At 51.5% G+C, this 18,556-nt stretch overlaps 1 long non-coding RNA gene and 1 gene segment (V, D, J or C); one reads left to right on the top strand and one right to left on the bottom strand.

Annotated features, from left to right (window-relative positions):
• The window catches only part of LOC101953131 (T cell receptor delta constant-like), a 52,311-nt gene that overhangs the window by 15,676 nt on the left and 18,079 nt on the right, over nucleotides 1-18,556 (bottom strand).
• Nucleotides 639-12,549, top strand: LOC135975252 (uncharacterized). Its single transcript, XR_010592182.1, has 3 exons — nucleotides 639-7,164; nucleotides 7,296-7,387; nucleotides 7,775-12,549. It is a non-coding gene; the product is annotated as an uncharacterized LOC135975252 (long non-coding RNA).

Raw genomic sequence — 18,556 nt, 5'->3', positions numbered from 1 at the left:
TCCTTGAGTGGGAGTTCCATTGGAGGAGAAGGTACCTGTATTTGCGTCTGTCTTTGTATTGCTTGTATGTATAGAGGCCTGTAGGGGCAGCGTGCTGGGCGGGCAGCTGAGACCTGATTAGGGGGCGCAGCTTGGCTGAGGAGAGGGCCTATAAAAGCAGCCACCCAGCCAGGCAGCGGCAACAGCTGCGAGCAGCGAACAGGGCTGCTAACAGGGGAGTTTGAGTGGGAGTTCCATTGGAGGAGGTGGAAGGGGAGGCAGGAGGGCATGGTGCCCTGTCTGCTGTGTTTCCCCAGGTGCAGAGGGCACAGCTGAGCAGGCGGGCCCAGGCAACAGCAGCCATGAGCCAAGCCGCAGGTGACACAATGCAGATGATTGCATGCGGCAGCTGCGGTATGTACATGGTCCTAGCAGCGGTACCTGAACAGAGGTATGTGTGCATGAAATGCCGCCTAATAGAACTGCTGGAAGAAAAGATCTGAGGCTTGGAGATGCAGGTAGATACCCTGATAGAGTTTAGAAGGGGGTTCGAGCACCTGATGGAGCAAAGGCAAGTGGGGGCTGAAGGGGAATGCTCAGGGGTACAGGTGGTAGCAGGGGCTAAGACTTGTGAGGGGGGAATGCCGGGGGGAGAACAAGGGCAGTGGAAGCATGCGACTGTGAGAAGCAGGCAAAGGAAAAGGAGGGCCAGTGAAGGAGAAATAGAGCTCAGGAACAGGTTTGGGTGTTTGGAGAACGAGGAAGGGGTGCAGCAGGTGGTAACTGAAGGGGGCAGGGTGAGGAAAAAGAAACGAGCAGCTAGTCCCATAGAAAGAGGGGAGGAGTTGATGGAGACAGCACCAATTCTGTGCCCTGGGAGGATACAGGATGACATAAGGGGGACTATAAGGGAAAATAGGAATGGACAGGGGTTGCAACTAGAGGGAACAGGGGATAGATTAGTAGATCGCACTGCCACCAGGCAAAGGCAGGTGTACGTGATTGGGGACTCCTTACTGAGGAGGTTGGACAGGCCTGTAACCAGGGCGGACCCAGAGAACAGAAGGGTGTGCAGTCTCCCGGGCGCTAACATACGGGATGTGGACTTGCAGCTGAAAAGGATCCTAAAAGGAGCAGGTAAGAACCCCTTGATCATCCTTCACATAGGAACAAATTACACGGCTAGGTTCTCGCTAGAGAGAATCAAGGGAGATTATGCCAGGCTGGGGAAGACGCTTAAGGAATTCGAGGCTCAGATCATCTTCAGTGGGATTCTGCCTGTTCCTAGAGAAGGGCAGTAAAGGGGTGAAAGGATTGTGATGATAAATAGTTGGCTAAGGGAGTGGTGCTATAAAGAGGGCTTTGGGATGTATGGTCACTGGGAGGCTTTCGGGGACAGAAAACTGTTCTCACGGGACGGACTTCACCTGAGTAGGGAAGGAAATAGACTTCTGGGAGGGAGGCTGGCTCATCTCATCAAAAGAGCTTTAAACTAGGAATTTGGGGGAGACGGTTGGGAGATGTCCAGTTAATCTCCACACCAGATTATAACATTGAGAGGGAGGTCAATGAGATAAGAACAGATACAGCCAGGGGGAAGAGATTGGACATAAGGAGGAGGGGGGGGTGGATACCAGACTAATGGGTCATACTAGCAGTACGGTGTCCATATCAAATGGGAGAATGAATGTGAGAGAGGCCAAAAGGCATAAATTAAGATGTTTATACACCAATGCGAGAAGCCTAGGTAACAAAATGGAGGAATTGGAGCTCCTGGTCCGAGAAATGAAACCGGATATCGTACGAATAACTGAAACGTGGTGGAACAGTAGTCATGACTGGAGTACAGGTATGGAAGTGTATGTGCTGTTTAGGAAAGACCGGATCAAAGGTAAAGGTGGGGGAGTAGCATTGTATGTCAATAATGAGGTAAACTGTAAAGAAATAATAAGTGATGGAATGGATAAGACGGAGTCTGTCTGGGCATTACTCACATTGAGTAAAAGAACTACTAGAGCCTCCCCTGGGATAGTGCTTGGGGTGTGCTATAGACCGCCGGGATCTAGCCTGGATATGGACAGAGAACTCATTAACGTTTTTAGGGAAGTAAATACTAATAGGAACTGTGTAATCATGGGAGACTTTAACTTCCCAGATATAGATTGGGGAACAAATGCTAGTAACAATAATAGGGCTCAGATTTTCCTAGACGTAATAGCTGATGAATTCCTTCATCAAGCAGTTGCTGAACCGACGAGGGGGGCTGCCATTTTAGATTTGGTGCTGGTGAGTAGTGAGGACCTCGTTGAGGAAATGGTTGTAGGGGACAAGCTTGGCTCAAGTGATCTTGAGCTAATTCCATTTAAACTAAATGGAAAGATTAACAGAATTAAATCAGAGACTAAGGTTTACGATTTCCAAAGGGCTAATTTTAATAAATTAAGGAGACTGGTTAGGGAAGTGGATTGGACTAACATATTTAGGGATCTAAAGGCGGAAGGCGCCTGGGATTATTTCAAGTTGAAGTTGCAGGAGCTGTCAGAGGCGTGTATCCCAAGAAAGGGAAAACGGTTTGTAGGCAGGAGATTTAGACCGAGCTGGATGAGCAAGCATCTCAGAGGGGTCATTAAGAAAAAACAGGAAGCGTACAGGGAGTGGAAGAGGGGGGGATCAGCAAAGAAACCTACCTTATTGAGGTCAGAGCATGTAGAGATGGAGTGAGAAAAGCCAAAAGCCGAGTAGAGTTGGACCTTGTGAGGGGAATTAAAACCAATAGTAAGAGATTTTATAGCCATATAAATAGGAAGAAAACAAAGAAAGAAGAAGTGGGACCGCTTAAGACTGTAGATGGAGTGGAGATTAAGGATAAACTAGGCATGGCACAATATCTAAATGAATATTTTGCATCGGTATTTAATGAGGCTAATAAAAGGCTGAGGAATAGTAGAAGCGAGACAGATGGGAATAAAGGAGTGGGGATTGACATTACCGTATCCGAGGTAGAAGCCAAACTTGAACAGCTTAACGGGACTAAATCGGGCGGACCGGATGATCTTCATCCGAGAATATTAAAAGAACTGGCGCGGGAAATTGCAAGCCCGTTAGCGATAATTTTTAATGAATCCATAAACTCGGGGGTGGTACCGTTTGACTGGAGAATAGCTAATGTGGTTCCTATTTTCAAGAAGGGGAAAAAAAGTGACCCAGGTAACTACAGGCCTGTTAGTCTAACATCTGTAATATGCAAGGTCTTGGAAAAAATTTTGAAGGAGAAAGTAGTTAAGGACCTTGAGGTCAATGCCAATTGGGACAAATTACAACACGGTTTTACGAAAGGTAGATCGTGACAAACCAACCTGATCTCCTTCTTTGAGAAAGTAACAGATTTTTTAGATAAAGGAAATGCGGTGGATCTAATATACCTCGATTTCAGTAAAGCGTTTGATACGGTACCGCATGAGGAATTATTGGTTAAATTGGAAAAGATGGGGATCGATATGAAAATCCAGAGGTGGATAAGGAACTTGTTAAAGGGGAGACTGCAGCGGGTCGTACTAAAAGGTGAACTGTCAGGTTGGAGGGAAGTTACCAGTGGAGTTCCTCAAGGTTCGGTTTTGGGTCCGATTTTATTTAATCTATTCATTACTGACCTCGGAACCAAATGTAGGAGTGGGCTGATAAAGTTTGCAGATGACACAAAGTTGGGAGGTATTGCCAATTCGGAGAAGGATCGGGATATCCTGCAGGGAGATTTGGATGACCTTGTAAACTGGAGTAATAGTAATAAGATGAAATTTAATAGTCAGAAGTGTAAGGTTATGCATTTAGGGATAACTAACAAGAATTATAGTTATAAGCTGGGGACGCCTCAGTTGGATGTAACGGAAGAGAAGAAGGACCTCGGAGTCCTGGTTGATCGCAAGATGACTATGAGTCGGCAATGTGACATGGCCATGAAAAAAGCTAATGCGGTCTTGGGATGCATTAGGCGAGGTATTTCTTGTAGAGATAAGGAGGTGCTGGTTCCGTTATACAAGGCACTGGTGAGACCTCATTTGGAGTACTGTGTGCAGTTCTGGTCTCCCATGTTTAAAAAGGATGAAATCAAACTGGAACGGGTACAGAGAAGGGCCACTAGGATGATCCGAGGAATGGAAAATCTGCCGTATGAAAGGAGACTCGAGGAGCTCGGTTTGTTTACCTTAACCAAAAGAAGGCTGAGGGGGGATATGGTTGCTCTCTTTAAATATATCAGAGGGATAAATACCAGGGAGGGAGAGGAATTATTTCAGCTCAGTACTAAAGTGGACACTAGAACGAATGGATATAAACTGGCCGTCGGGAAGTTTAGACTTGAAATTGGACGAAGGTTTCTAACCATCAAAGGGGTGAAGTTTTGGAACAGCCTTCCAAGGGAAACAGAGGGGGTGAAAGACCTCTCTGGCTTTAAGATTAAGCTTGATAAGTTTATGGAGGGGATGGTTTGATGGGATACAGTGATTTTAGTCAATAGGTCAATAACAATGGTCAATGATGGGATATTAAAAGTTACTACAGAGAACTTTTCCAGGCGGTCTGGCTAGAGAATCTTGCCCGCATGCTCGGGGTTCAGCTGATCGCCATATTTGGGGTAGGGAAGGAATTTTCCTCCAGGGTAGATTGGCAGAGGCCCTGGAGGTTTTTCGCCTTCCTCCGCAACATGGGGCAGGGGTCGCTTGCTGGAGGATTCTCAGCGACTTGAAGTCTTTAAATAATGATTTGGGGAGTTCAACAGCTAAGTCAAGGGAGAGAATTCTTCCAGGAGTGGGTGGGTCAGGTTTTGTGGCCCGCATCATGCGGGAGGTCAGACTAGATGATCATAATGGTCCCTTCTGACCTCATAGTCCATGAGTCTATGAGATCTCTCTCACTGCCCAGCACCCCCCAACAGGCCCCCACTGCCTAGCACCCCAAAACACACAAACCTCCCCCACTGCCCAGCGCCCTCCACACCCTCACAGCCCAGCACCCCCCGCACACCTCCCAGACACTCACTCCACCACACCCTTCCCCCTTCCCCGGCCGCACTCACCAGCCCTGCTGGGAGATCTCTGGCTCCTAGGGTGAGAGCGGCAAGGGGAGTCTCCAGTGGTGAGTGGGAGCCGGTTTGCGGGAACCGTTTGTTAAATTTAGAAGCCCTTTTAGAACCAGTTGTCCTGCGCGGGACCGATTCTAAAAGGGCTTCTAAATTTAACAACCGGTAAGTTGAAGTGACCAGGACTGTAGCTGGGGGGGGGAGCAGAGGGAGCGGCTGCTCCCCCTGAGCACATTATCCAAAAGTGGCGCCTTAAGAGCCGACCCCAGGGGTGCTCCAGCTCTCCGCCCTGCTCCCCAACTCCAGCTCACCTCCGCTCCGCCTCCGCCTCTGAACACTCCTCCCCGCTTCTCCCCCTCCCCCCCCGCTTCCCGCGAATCAGCTGTTCGCGCGGGAAGCCTGGGAGGGCAGAGAAGCAAGCAGCGGCTTCGCGCTCAAGCCCAGGGAGGCGGAGACGGAGCGGAGGTGAGCTGGGGTGGGGGGAGCCGTCCGCGCCACAGCAGGTAACCCGGGGGGAGGGGCGCGCAGGGGTACCGCTCCCCGCCCCAGCTCACCTCCGCACCGCCTCCCTGGGCCTGAGCGCGAAGGTGCCGCTTGCTTCTCAGCCCTCCCAGGCTTCCTGCACGAACAGCTGATTGGCGGGAAGCGGGGGGGCTGCAAGCTCAGACTGACCTGGTGCTCCAGGCACTGCGCGGTGGCAGCGTGGCCCAGCTCCAGCCGAGCAGCGCGGCTGTAGCGCCGCCAGCCACCTCCAGGCAGCACGGTAAGGGAGCAGGGACGGGCTGCTGGATAGAGGGCAGGGGAGTTCAGGAGGGTGGTGGGGGGCTGGATAGGGGTCGGGGCGGTCAGATGGCAGGGAACAGGGGGATTGAATGGGGGCAAGGGTCCCGGGGGGCAGTCAGGAAAGAGCAGGGGTTGGATGGGGCGGTGGGAGGCAGTCAGGGGCAGGGGTTCCAAGGGTGGTCAGGGGACAGGGAGAAGGGGTGGTTGGATGGGGAATCAGGAGAGGAGTTGGATGGGGTGGCGGAGGGCAGTCAGGGGACAGGGAAGGGGGTGGATGGGGAGGGGTCCCGGGGGGGCATCAAGGAACGCGGGGGGTTGGACGGGGCACGAGTCCCGGGGACTGGGAGGGTGGGCCAAAAATCGCTCAGGACGGGGGCAGTGGCTGAGCCCTGTGTCCCGCTGGCGGGGTGGGGGGCGAGGGCTCCGTGCCCGTATCCCGCTTGGGGCAGTGGGGAGGGGCAGCGGCACGCGCGGGCTCCGTGTCCCACTTGGGGCCGGGGCGGGGGGGCGTGGAGGCGCGGCGGCATGCGAGGGCTCCATCCCCGTGTCCTGCCTTGCTGGCTCCTGTCGGCGGGTAGGCATGCCACCAGGAGCTGCCCCAGGAGCGCCGCCACGCCAGCCTCGGGACTTTGTGTGTGTGGGGTTTAGAATCCCCCCACGGGCCGCACAGTGAGCCCCCACGGGCCGCATGCGGCCCACGGGCCGTATGTTGTGCAAGCCTGGTCGTGTGGCAAACTCTCCACATGTCTGAAAAGCATAAGATGCCATCTGCGGACAATGGCCCCAGTAGTCTGTAGACCGGAGCGACCATAAACATCTGCTTTACAAATGAAGTCGTTCCACTCTATGCCCAATATACAACGTTGGCATTTTATGTGGAAAGCCTCCAGCTTTGCCCACTCTGAGTGGCGCAGTCCCAATGTTTCGCAGCCGTACAGCAGTACAGAGGATACAGCTCGATTAGATCCTGAACTTGGTTGTCGTGCCGAGATGATGTTGATTCCGTCTTCATTGTAAACGACCCATGACAGAGGCTGCAATGCCGCACTCAGGCACCTAAATAAATGGCCTGACCTTTCTCAAATGCTGAATACCAAGAACTCCTCACTCGAATCTGCCGAAGCCGTGGCTGTTCAGCTCCTCTGAAAATCAATCCACTCGTTTAGATGCCTGAATATGAATGTTAGTGCCAGACTTTGGACAGTGACATAGGAAGATATTGGCCTGAGCCTATGCATGGACTCTCATCCTACAATCCAGCCCCTCAACAGATACATCCCAGCTTCTGACTGTGAGCCATTCAGCTACAATGGGGAGGCCTAGATGCTGTAAGTGAATTAACGTGTAATGATAGATAGATAGATATATAGATAGTATAAGCTATTCTTTCTACCATCTGCCATACGGATTTGCTCTGTAGAGCTTGCTGTCCCTGTTACTCATGGTATTTATGTTCCAGAGCCCTACATGAGAGAGGGAAGGATTTCAGGCCCAAGGCCCAAGTGGAGCAGGAAGAAGCACACGCTCACCTCAGTTGCCTTCTTTGCTGAGGTAAGTTTTGTTGACTTGTTGAACTGAGATTGCAGAGCGTTGCTCAGTCCCATATTCTCACAACTGGCAGTGCCCCATATGTATGTCTGGGGCACCTTGCATCCTCATTTCTTGATCTGTAATTGGGGTGGCCTGGGGTTTATGTAAAAGGCAGGGATTGTGTTGAAACCATAATCATCCAGATAATTTTGAGGAAATCCCCCTGGAACAGTGAAAATAGCGTAGCATTCGGCCATCAGTCCCTCGGTAATTTCCCCGATTGTGACTGCGTTTGATTTCCCGTGAGACGTCTTGAAAACTGCTCTCTTTGTTGAGAGGCTGAACCTCTGAAAGTTCGCCCTGGAGAATGTAAGCATTGACAGGAGAGCCGTTGTGTTGATTCCCTAGGGCGCACTGTCCAGCACGCCGGCAGACAGACCCAGATCAGAAGGCCTGGACTTGGTACGTGAAAGTAAGTAATATCCTTAGGTTAGTGTAGTGAGGAAGCAGAGGTCCCAGGGTGTGGGTCAAGGAGATGGCAATGGGGACGCAGAGGCCCTGTCATGGCACCAATGGGGTCTAATTTGTACTGTATGCTTTGGTCATCCACTGTTTGATGATCCTCTTCTGTAATGGGCGCCATCGGCCTGTTGTAATGGCTCCAACACCACCCTCCTCCCAGCCTCAGGAGAGGGAGGTGTTTCCAAGGGAGAGGGGACATGGCTGCGGCATCCCCGAGGCTTCTCTGCTTTATGCTGGGGGCTGGCCCAGTGGCCAGATGGCCTCCAAGTTGGTGGGGGTGGCGCATAAAAGCGGCTTTCAGGCACATTCCCACGCAGCTGCCAGGATCTGCACTGAGTCTAGGATCTGCAGAACCATATCACAGGCTGGGCCTCAAGGCTGGCAGGTTGGCAGATGCTGCACTGAGCAGCAGAGTTACTCTGTGTCCTGAGTCAGGAAGCTTTTCTGCTGCTTCGCTGATCAGAGGAGCCTGGTAGTTAAATGAGGCAGGAAGATACACCTGGTTAATGCAAAGACACAGATGGAGCCCTGGAAGCCCATATTTCCTGGTGTTTAGTCAAAGAAGATCAGGCCTGGGCAATATGACTTGACAGTCCTCAGCAAGGACTCATCAGAGAGACCCTCAGATGCAAAGAGGGAGGAGGTGGGGGATATTGGATACAAACTCCCCAGATCCAGTTCCTTACTCCGGGATCTGAGTGAGGGTCAGACCAGCCCGTCAGTCAAAGAAAATAGTGGACAGTGAGATGGTTATAGGCTAAGCCTAGAGACGCAGGAATGAGTCCAACCCCTCTTTGTTCAAGGTGGCCTGATCCAAACAAAGCTCACGGAAGTCAGTCTCTCTGTTGTCTTTAATGGGCTTTGGCCCAGGCCCAGGGAGAAGGGAATGTGTTCTTTGAGCCCTACAAAGGACAGAGCAGAGACCATTTCCGTCATTAATAGTGTGATGATTGAGCTGGAATAAAGCTAATCCAGGGCTCCCCTTTCTCTGCTGTTGCTAAACTTCTTTTTTCCTTGTTGATCCCCCAACACACGAACTGCTGGGCACCGCCAAAGTCCACAAAGAGGAGAAAAGAGGGAGGAGCAGCATCCACCTGCTAAAATTCATGGCTGAGGACGGACCAAGTAACCTTTGACCCTGGCTAGCTCATTATGCGTTCCACAGGGGACCCTTATTACATAACAATACAGTGATTGGCCAGCCCCAGGCTGGCAGGATAAACCCAGAGCACAGCAACCTCTGTCCTCATGGCTGAAATGGGCTAGTGCCACTAGACTGGGCCATGCCTCCTTCACCTCTATTATGCAGCAGTAAGGGTGTGAATCACAGCAAGGAGATCAAAGCTCTGTAGAGCTAAAGACAAGCTCTCTCCTCGCCACCTTTCATATGGCAATTCTCACCCCTCCCCCACCCTCCCCCACACACACACATTTACAGAGGAGACTCTAGACAAAATACAGCAAAGGGCAAAATAACTGGTCCCTGGACTGTGGGAGGAGAGTTATGGGCACGGAGTGAGGGAGCTGATGGCAAGGGGTAGGTTCCGGGCGAGTGTGGTCCCGGTGATCAGCGAGCCTACGGGAGTTATTCACATTCTCAGGAGGCCGGGAAAATTGCTTAAAACTAAGACAGGAAAGCTGGAGGCAAGACCACGTTAACCATGAAAGCAGCCTGTTGGTTTGCCTGGGACGGGGACAGTCCAGCTCGCAGCGTAGTTCTCCTACAGTCGCTCTGGACTGACTCTGGCTCTTGTCCCCACTGAGTCTCCCACCCCAGCCACCATGCGCACATGAGCCCAGGGCGATTCTGAGGAGACCCCTATTTTCTGAACAACGGCTTGAGGAAGGACCTGGCTGGCTGGGAAAGCGCAGAGCACTACAGAGCCGGCTGGGCCCTTCATGTTTTTCAGCCTGTCGGCATATTGGATTCAGACTAATTCTCAGGCTGAACTCTATTTAGAACAGGTACCTTTGTTCCTTCCTGCGCTAACGTCACTCCGCTTTGGGGGAGAATAAGGACAAAGGCCTATTAGAGATCTGTAGAAAGCCGATCTGGGAGACAGATTCTTCCACAGCTGCTACTGTGAGATTCTGACAGCTTCCTCTGAACCACCGGGTGCTGGCTGCTGTCAGAGAAGGGGTCCTGGACTGGATGGAACTCAAGTTTTGATTCAGTCTGCTAATGCCTATAGCTAGTCCTTCACTAGTCAGTACCAGACGCCAAGAACCAGCTCCTCGGATGGTGCTAATTGGCTTAGCGCTATGGACGGCAATGGAGCTCTGCAAATTCCCACCAGCTGAGGATCTCTAGCCCTGCAGCATCAGTGACTCAGGACACTGGAGGGTGTTGGCCGAGGCTTTGAAATGATCATGGCAGTGAGAGATGGGCTCAGACTGGAAACCTCAAACCCAGCACCGGTGGACTTGGGGACGCTGAGATCTGGATCTGGAGCCAGAGCTGAATGATGTGGCTTGGGGCAGTCGCTGATTACAATAACCCCTGGTGTGTAGCTGGGCTGTGTGCACTGCACACTGGGCTCCCAACTGCAGGATTTGACTAGTAGCCTTTTAAAAAAAAATGGTTTTGAGGTGCAGAAGGACAAGGAAAAATGTGACACCCTGTCCCAGACCCTGAGCTATTTCTGTGGTCCAGGGGTCCCTTTACGAACACAGCAGCCATCTCCATACAGCAGCTAACAAAAAAAAAAGCTTCCATGATCCTTAAATCCTGACCCTGTCCCTCTTCCATCCTGCACTGTCCTTTATTACACAAAGGCCTTGTCTACACTTACGTCAGCACGTAGGGTGCGTGTAGCTCCACGTGAAAGGCTGTGGTAGGGAGGGCAGCCAGGCTCAGCTTGGGGAGCTGCCGGTGCCATTCCGCACTGCCTCCCCCGACCAGAGCCTTTCCCCACTGGAATCTCACTGCCATGGGGAAAGGCTCTGGCAGCAGGGAAGGGGCAGGACTCTACCCTACTAAATATAGCAGCGTAGACACGGGAGGCCCTGCATGGGCATGTAGGGTGCATAGCCATAGGGTTCAAGCGTCCCTTTACTTGCCTTAGTCAGGCCTCACCATCTACACTGCTGTTACACCCGTGCTAGCAGGGTCGAAATAGCCCCAAGTGTAGACCTACCCAAAGCAACCACCTCTGTTCCTGGAGTCCTAATTGACTGCGCTTGAAGAGGCTTGGGGATTGCAAAGGAAGGCAGGGTCCAAGTTAAAAGCCTAGCCCAGCAGCAGCCCCTCTGGTGGGAATTCGTCCTGGGCTCACTGCAAGGAAACAGTTCCCCCTTAATTAGGACTTTGTATTGTTCTTCCAAAAAAGTAAGGCAGAAACTAGTCATGTAAGCCACTCACCACAGGGTGGCGCTGATGCTCTGCCTCCCCTACGTTTTTCTCCTCTTAGGTCCCTTTGCAGCGGATCAGATTATGTCCGGTCTCTGTGCCCATTGATGCAGTCTGAGTAGCAGGAGCCCTTCAGCCCCACGGTGACATGGGCTCTTATGTGTTTGAATGATTAATCCTTCCTCTTCCAGGCCAGAAGGGATGAGGTGCTGTTTCCCAAGGAGCTGTTCCAGGACTAGCGAGGTAAGCACAGACACGGGCCGTGCACTACAGCTCTAGGTACACCCAGGAGCGCCGCCAGCGTTTTTGCTGCCCTAGGTGGCGGAAGGTCCCGCCCCCGAAATGCCGCCCCCGACAGGCGGCAGAAGGTCCCGCCCCCGAAATACCGACGACAACGGGAGCAGCCGAAGATCCGGCCGCCGCGGTCGCTGCCCCCCAAATGTTAGCGCCCAAGGCAACCGCCTAGGTTGCCTAATGGGTTGTGCCGGCCCTGGGTACACCCCTGTAACCCTAGAGGGGCAGGAAACGTGGTCCTTTCAGGTGGAAACGATGGTCATTTTAATATGAGTGTAGGGTGTTTAGCTGCAAGCTGGATGGATAGAAACAGAGAGTTTGGAAGATCAATATGTAGCTGAAGATCATTGTTTTCACTGTGTTTTTCCCCCTCTCATAGGAGCCTTTCCAAGCGTCACAGAAGGACGGGCCAGAGTTAACATGGCATCGAGTTGTTTGTTGCATAATAAAGCTGCTGCTGATTTCCAAGTGTGTGCGGCCAACTTTCCTCACTGTGCACTAGGCCGCGTGTAGCCATGTGACTGAGATGTCGGCCTTCTCTTTTCTGGGTACTGCACCTTTAAAAGTAGAGGAATCCTGCTGGCTGCCAGCATCCTGGCTAGGGTTGCCAGGTGTCCGGTTTTCGACCAGAACACCCGTTAGAAAAGGGACCCTGGCGGCTCCGGTCAGCACTGCTGACTGGGCTGTCAAAAGTCCGGTTGGCGTGGGGCTGGCAGGCTCCCTACCTGGCTCCGCGCGTCTCCCCACAAGCAGTGACATGTCCCTCGGCTCCTAGATGGAGGGACGGCCGCAGCCCCATGCACAGCCCCCACCCCGAGTGCTGGCTCCGCATCTCCCATTGCCTGGGAGCCGCGGCCAATGGGAGCTGCAGGGGTGGCACCTGAGGGTGGCGACAGCGTGCAGAGCTGCCTGACTGTGCCTCCGCCTAGGAGCTAAGGGACATGTCGCCCTTTCCCTGGAACCGGCTGAGGTAAACACCACCCGGAGCCCGCACTCCAAAACCCCTCCTGCACCCCAACCCCTGACCCAGCTCTGAACCCCGTCCTGCACCCAAGCTTGGGGATTGGTCCTCGTTTGAGCAGGGGGTTGGACTAGATACCTCCTGAGGTCTCTTCCAACCCTGATATTCTATGACTCTATGATTCCCTCCCAGAGTCTGCACCCCCCCAACACCCCAAGACCCTACCCCAGCCCTGAGCCTCCCCTGCACCCCAAGCCCCTCATCCCCAGCCCCACCCCAGAGCCCGCACCCCTAGCCGGAGCCCTCACCTCCCCCCGCACATTCCAACTGCCTGCCCCAGCACTGAACCCCTTCCCCCACCCGTCATCCCCAGCCCCACCCCAGAGCCCGCACCCCTAGCCGGAGCCCTCACCTCCCCCCCATATTCCAACTGCCTGCCCCAGCACTGAACCCCTTCCCCCACCCATCATCCCCAGCCCCACCCCAGAGCCCACACCCCCAACTGGAGCCCTAAAATCCTCCCGCACCCCAACCCCCTGCCCCAGCCCTGAACCCCATCCCGCACCCAAACTCTTTCCTGAAACACATGCCGCACCCCCCTGCTGCAACTTGGACCCCCCTCCTGCACTCCAAACTCCTCGTCACCAGCCCGGAGCCCACACCCCCAGCTGGAGCCCTCACCCTCACACCCCAACCTCCTGCCCCAGCCTGGATCCACCTCCCACACCCTGAACCCCTCATTTCTGGCCCCAGTCCAGAACCTGCACCCCCACCCCAAAGCCCATGTCCCCTCCCACACCCCAACCCCCTGCCTCAGCCCAGAGCCCTCCCACACTCCGAACCTCTCATCCCTGGCCCCACCCCAGAACCCACACCCTCAGCCGAAGCCCTCACCCCCTCCCACACCCCAACCACCTGCCCCAGCCTGGTAAAAATGAGGGAGTGGAGTGAGGGTGGGGGAGAGCGAGCGACAGAGGCCGGGGGGAATGGAGTGAGTGGGGGTGGGGCCTCGGTGATGGGGTGGCAATGGAAGGGGCCTTGGAGAAGGGTTAGGGCAGAGGTGTTCGGTTTTGTGTGATTAGAAAGTCAGCAGCCCTAACGCTGACTTTCGGGGGCAGGGGGCAAAGCCGGGGGGCCTGCTGTAGTCTGATCAATGGCTGGAGTTCCAAGTGGTGCCTGTTGGCTCACAGTGGAGCAAGTTCAGCCTTTCCTTTCGAAAACTCAGCTGGGCATTTCGAAGGAGAATCTCAGCTTTCTTCTTCCTTTCTTTCAAGTGAGTCGCTCTAGATTTTATGGCTGTGGGTAAATACTTGAAAATGTGAACTCCAAAGGCTCAAAAACCAGAGAGCAAATCATTTATTGATTTATTAACCTCATGATTTGGGGGGACATGACATGATTTTTGAACATGGGGTGTTGGCCCTACTGCCTCTGCGTCTAACCCTTGGCAGGGGGAAAGGTACTTCCTCCTCGTGGGTTGCCAATTTAGGTTGGACGTATTCCTGAAGGGTTCATAACATGACATAATCCTTAATTAAAGATTAATCTTGAATTCATGGAGACACCAAGCCAATCCTGGAGGCTTGGCAACCCTACCTGCAGCACAAGCCGCCTTCTCTCAAGAAGGAACACCTACAAGCGGACATGAGCAGGAGGTTGGACTAGATGACCTCTTGAGGTCCCTTCCAAGTCTGATATTCTATGATCCCCCAGCTCTGCCCCTTCTCTGTTTTCTTGCTCCATTTTATCATTCTGTCTTCATCACAAATCACCCTTTCCCCTGCCCTGTGGGTCATTCTATCTGTTCCTCTTCCCTGTGTGTCTCTCTCCCTCCATCTTTGTTCCTCGTTCTCTGGTCCCACCTGTTTCCTCCCTCCCTTGTTCTCTACCTCATCTTCATCTCCTACCTAGAAATTTAGCCAGGAGAGTGGGGGTAACCCCCCAATTCTGGCAAAAAGTGGTGTGGGATCTTCAGCAACGACCCCTGATTGGGATCTCAGTTTTACGGCTCCTCTGGCAGGTGGTCCAGCAGCAGAGCGCCCCCTAGCCCCACTGGCTCAGTATTGACACAAGAGACCTCCAGCTCCTGCATTCCAAGCAGTGCAGGCTGGAAGATTCATAGTTGGCCAGGGGGAAATCAGACCAAATGTGAGACATTTGATGAGGAGGTAAACAATCATGAGTTAAAAGGTCTTGCAAAAACAAATCCTCAGGTGCCCGCAGATGCTCCTACACATTGGCATTCTCTGACATCAAGGCCTGCTCCTGTTCCTCCTCCTGTTCACGTGTAGATAAAAGTCTAAAACACTTGGAGAGCTTTAATTTTCTCTGCCCCATGCAGAGGTAACAGGATAAATGATCCACACCTCTGCTTACTTCTCTGTGGGGAAAACACACCTGTTCTGCATTGCTTGAGCCAAAGGGTGACTCATGGGAATGCAAACGTTCTCACTGACCTCCCGAGAGCCACATCAAACACGGAGCCGTGGCAGGAAACAAACCTACCAGACTGTAGGTCACGGCAAGTTCGGCTCTGGACTGTATTTCACCTGCAAACTGTTAACAATACAGGCAGCTCCAGAGGGAGTGCCACCAAAACACCCCCGCTTCAGCTTTGTGTTGACAAGAGCAGCTAAGGACACAGACAATAATAGACCCAGAGCTAGGTTCTTGACACCACTGGTTCCCTAGGGCCTAGGTTTCTGGCCCTATGCCCAGTGCAATTCAAATCTGTTATTATTATTATTTATTTGGATTTCAGTAGGACCTAACGGCCCCAGTCCATTGTGCCAGGTGCTGTATATGTGTTTGTTATTTATATTACCATATGATTTAGGGGACCCAGTCATGGACTAGGCCCCATTGTGCCAGGTGCTGCACAAACACAACACAAAAGACAATCCCTGCCATGAAGAGCTGACAATCTATCAATGGGATCACGCTTCAAGCTGTGCACAGTCTCTTCACAAACGCACAGTCAACCTGTGGAACTCCTTGCCAGAGGATGTTGTGAAGGCCAAAACTATAACAGGGTTCAGAAAAGAACTAGATAAATTCATGGAGGATTAGGGTTGCCACCCGGCCAGTCCGAGTTCCGGCTTGTGTGTCCAGGTGCCATTTGACAAGACCTGATATCTGGGTTTTTTGGATCTGGAGTGGAAGAGGTGGATCAGAGGGTGTGGTCTGGGAGAGAGGTTTATCTCACGGTGACACTAACACTTTTGACTGGCTGGCCAGGAAGTACCACCCCCTCATAGCTGAGGACTTCCTGAAACAATCAGAAACACAGATGGACTGGGGCTACAATTGCTCTCTAACAGTCCCACCTCTGGGACCCACTTCTGGGATTCACAGCATGGCAGTCAGCACGTCCCAGAGCGCATGGGGGTGTCCAGCGCCATGGGGCTGGAATTCCACTCTTGCCCATCATAAATGGCAGCTGCTGCTGGAGGGATTAGGAGCATTTAGATCCCATGCTGTGATTAGGTCGCTGACGTTCCTTTGTACAGACTAACACCTTTCACCTGGGATTCAGGGCAGGACTGCTAAGGGCGCAGCCGCAGAATGCGCCTGGTCCAGTGAAGCTGCCTGCAGAAAAGAGCATCTGAGTGGCAAGGAATGGCTGAACTGGGCAGGGTAAGGACGCGACAGGTGAAGCCTCTGGTATGGCACTCGAGGTGTATATGTTCTGTATGCGGCTCCTCCAATACATTACGTAAAGAAGAACCCCACAGACTAGACAGTGCTATATAGGCACAACCCTGGTAAAGTTTTATGAATGAAACAATATTCATTCATAAAACCAGTTACCCCAATAACTGGCTAATTAACAGTTAAAATGCTTGTTAAGAGCCATAGCTGTTCAGTCAGCTGCCTTTGTAAGTTTCACTATCAATCCAATTCCTGCTTAAATCACTGAGACTTGCACTGCTTCAGTATTGTAATTTCTGTTCACCATTTATTACACTTGCCTACAGTGTAACTTCTGTTCACTGTTTGCCATCCATTATACTTGTCTATATTGTAACTTCTGTTCACTGTTTGCCATATTGTAATTCAAACCCCATTTTAAAATGCTTACTCCATTTTGTAAGGGCTTGCTGCAACCTTCATTTTTGCAAACCCTGCTGTAATCTTATTAGTTTAAGTCATGTGCCCCTGCCCCCTAATCATTTTTGTTGCCCTCCACTGGACTCTTTCACATTTTTCCACATCCTTCTTGTAGTGTGGGGCCCAGAACTGGACACAGTACTCCAAATGAGGCCTCACCAATGTCGAATTGAGGGGAATAATCACTTCCCTCCATCTGCTAGCAATGCTTCTACTAATGCAGCCCAATATGCCATTAGTCTTCTTGGCAATAAGGGCACACTACTGACTCATATCCAGCTTCTCATTCACTGTAATCCCCAGTTCCTTTTCTGCAGAACTGCTGCTTAGCCAGTCAGTTCCCAGCCTATAGTGGTGCATGGGATTCTTCCATCCTAAGTGCAGGACTCTGCACTTGTCCTTGCTGAACCTCATCAGAATTCTTATGACTCAATCCTCCAATCTGTCTAGGTCACTCTGGACCCTATCCCAAGCCTCCAGCATATCTACCTCTCCCCAGCTTAGTGTCATCCGTGAATTTGCTGGGGCACAATCCATCCCATCATCCAGATCATTAATGAAGGTGTTGAACAAAACCGGCCCCAGGACTGACCCCTGGGGCACTCCGCTTGATACCGGCTGCCAACTAGACTTCGAGCCGTTCATCACCACCCATTGAGCCCGACAATGTAGCCAGCTTTCTATCCACCTGATAGTCCATTCATCCAGTCCATACTTCTTTAAGTTGCTGGGAAGAATACTGTGGGAAACCGTATCAAAAGCTTTGCTCAAGTCAAGTAGAAGGCAGCTTGGGTGAAAGTGATCATGAAATCATAGAGTTTGCAATTTCTAAGGATGGGTAGAAGGGAGAACAGCAAAATAGAGACAATGGATTTCAGGAAGGCAGATTTTGGGAAGCTCAGAGAGCTGATAGGTAAGGTCCCATGGGAATCAAGACTGAGGGGAAAAACAACTGAGGAGAGTTGGCAGTTTTTCAAAGGGACACTATTAAGGGCCCAAAAGCAAGCTATTCCGCTGGTTAGGAAAAATAGAAAATGTAGCAAAAGACCACCTTGGCTTAACCACGAGATCTTGCATGATCTACAAAATAAAAAGGAGTCATATAAAAAATGGAAACTAGGACAGATTACAAAAAAGAATATAGGCAAACAACACAGGAATGCAGGGGCAAGATTAGAAAGGCAAAGGCACAAAATGAGCTCAAACTAGCTAAAGGAATAAAGGGAAACAAAAAGACTTTTTATCAATACATTAGAAGCAAGAGGAAGACCAAAGACAGGGTAGGCCCCCTGCTTAGTGAAGAGGGAGAAACACTAAGAGGAAACTTGGAAATGGCAGAGATGCTTAATGACTTCTTTGTTTTGGTCTCCACCGAGAAGTCTGAAGGAATGCCTAGGTTTAGCAGATAACATAAAAAAAGAACAAGTTAAAAATCACTTAGAAAAGTTAGATGTTTGCAAGTCACCAGGGCCTGATGAAATGCATCCTAGAATACTCAAGGAGCTAATAGAGGAGGTATCTGAGCCTCTAGCTATTATCTTTGGAAAATTATGGGAGACGGGAGAAATTCCAGAAGACTGGAAAAGGGCAAATATAGTGCCCATCTATAAAAAGGGAAATAAAAACAACCCAGGAAACTACAGACCAGTTAGTTTAACTTCTGTGCCAGGGACGATAATAGAGCAAGTAATTAAGGAAAACATCTCCAATCACTTGGAAGGTGGTAAGGTGATAGGGAACAGCCAGCATGGATTTGTAAAGAACAAATCATGTCAAACCAATCTGATAGCTTTCTTCGATAGGATAATGAGTCTTGTGGATAAGGGAGAAGCTGTGGACGTGGTATACCTAGACTTTAGTAAGGCATTTGATACGGTCTCGCATGATATTCTTATCGATAAACTAGGCAAATACAATTTAGATGGGGCTACTATAAGGTGGGTGCATAACTGGC

The sequence above is a fragment of the Chrysemys picta genome, chromosome 13 (genome assembly GCF_011386835.1).
Source record: "Chrysemys picta bellii isolate R12L10 chromosome 13, ASM1138683v2, whole genome shotgun sequence".
Lineage (NCBI taxonomy): Eukaryota > Metazoa > Chordata > Testudines > Emydidae > Chrysemys > Chrysemys picta.
The sequence above is the reverse complement of the archived record's forward strand: the minus strand, read 5'-3'. Positions and strand labels throughout refer to the sequence as shown.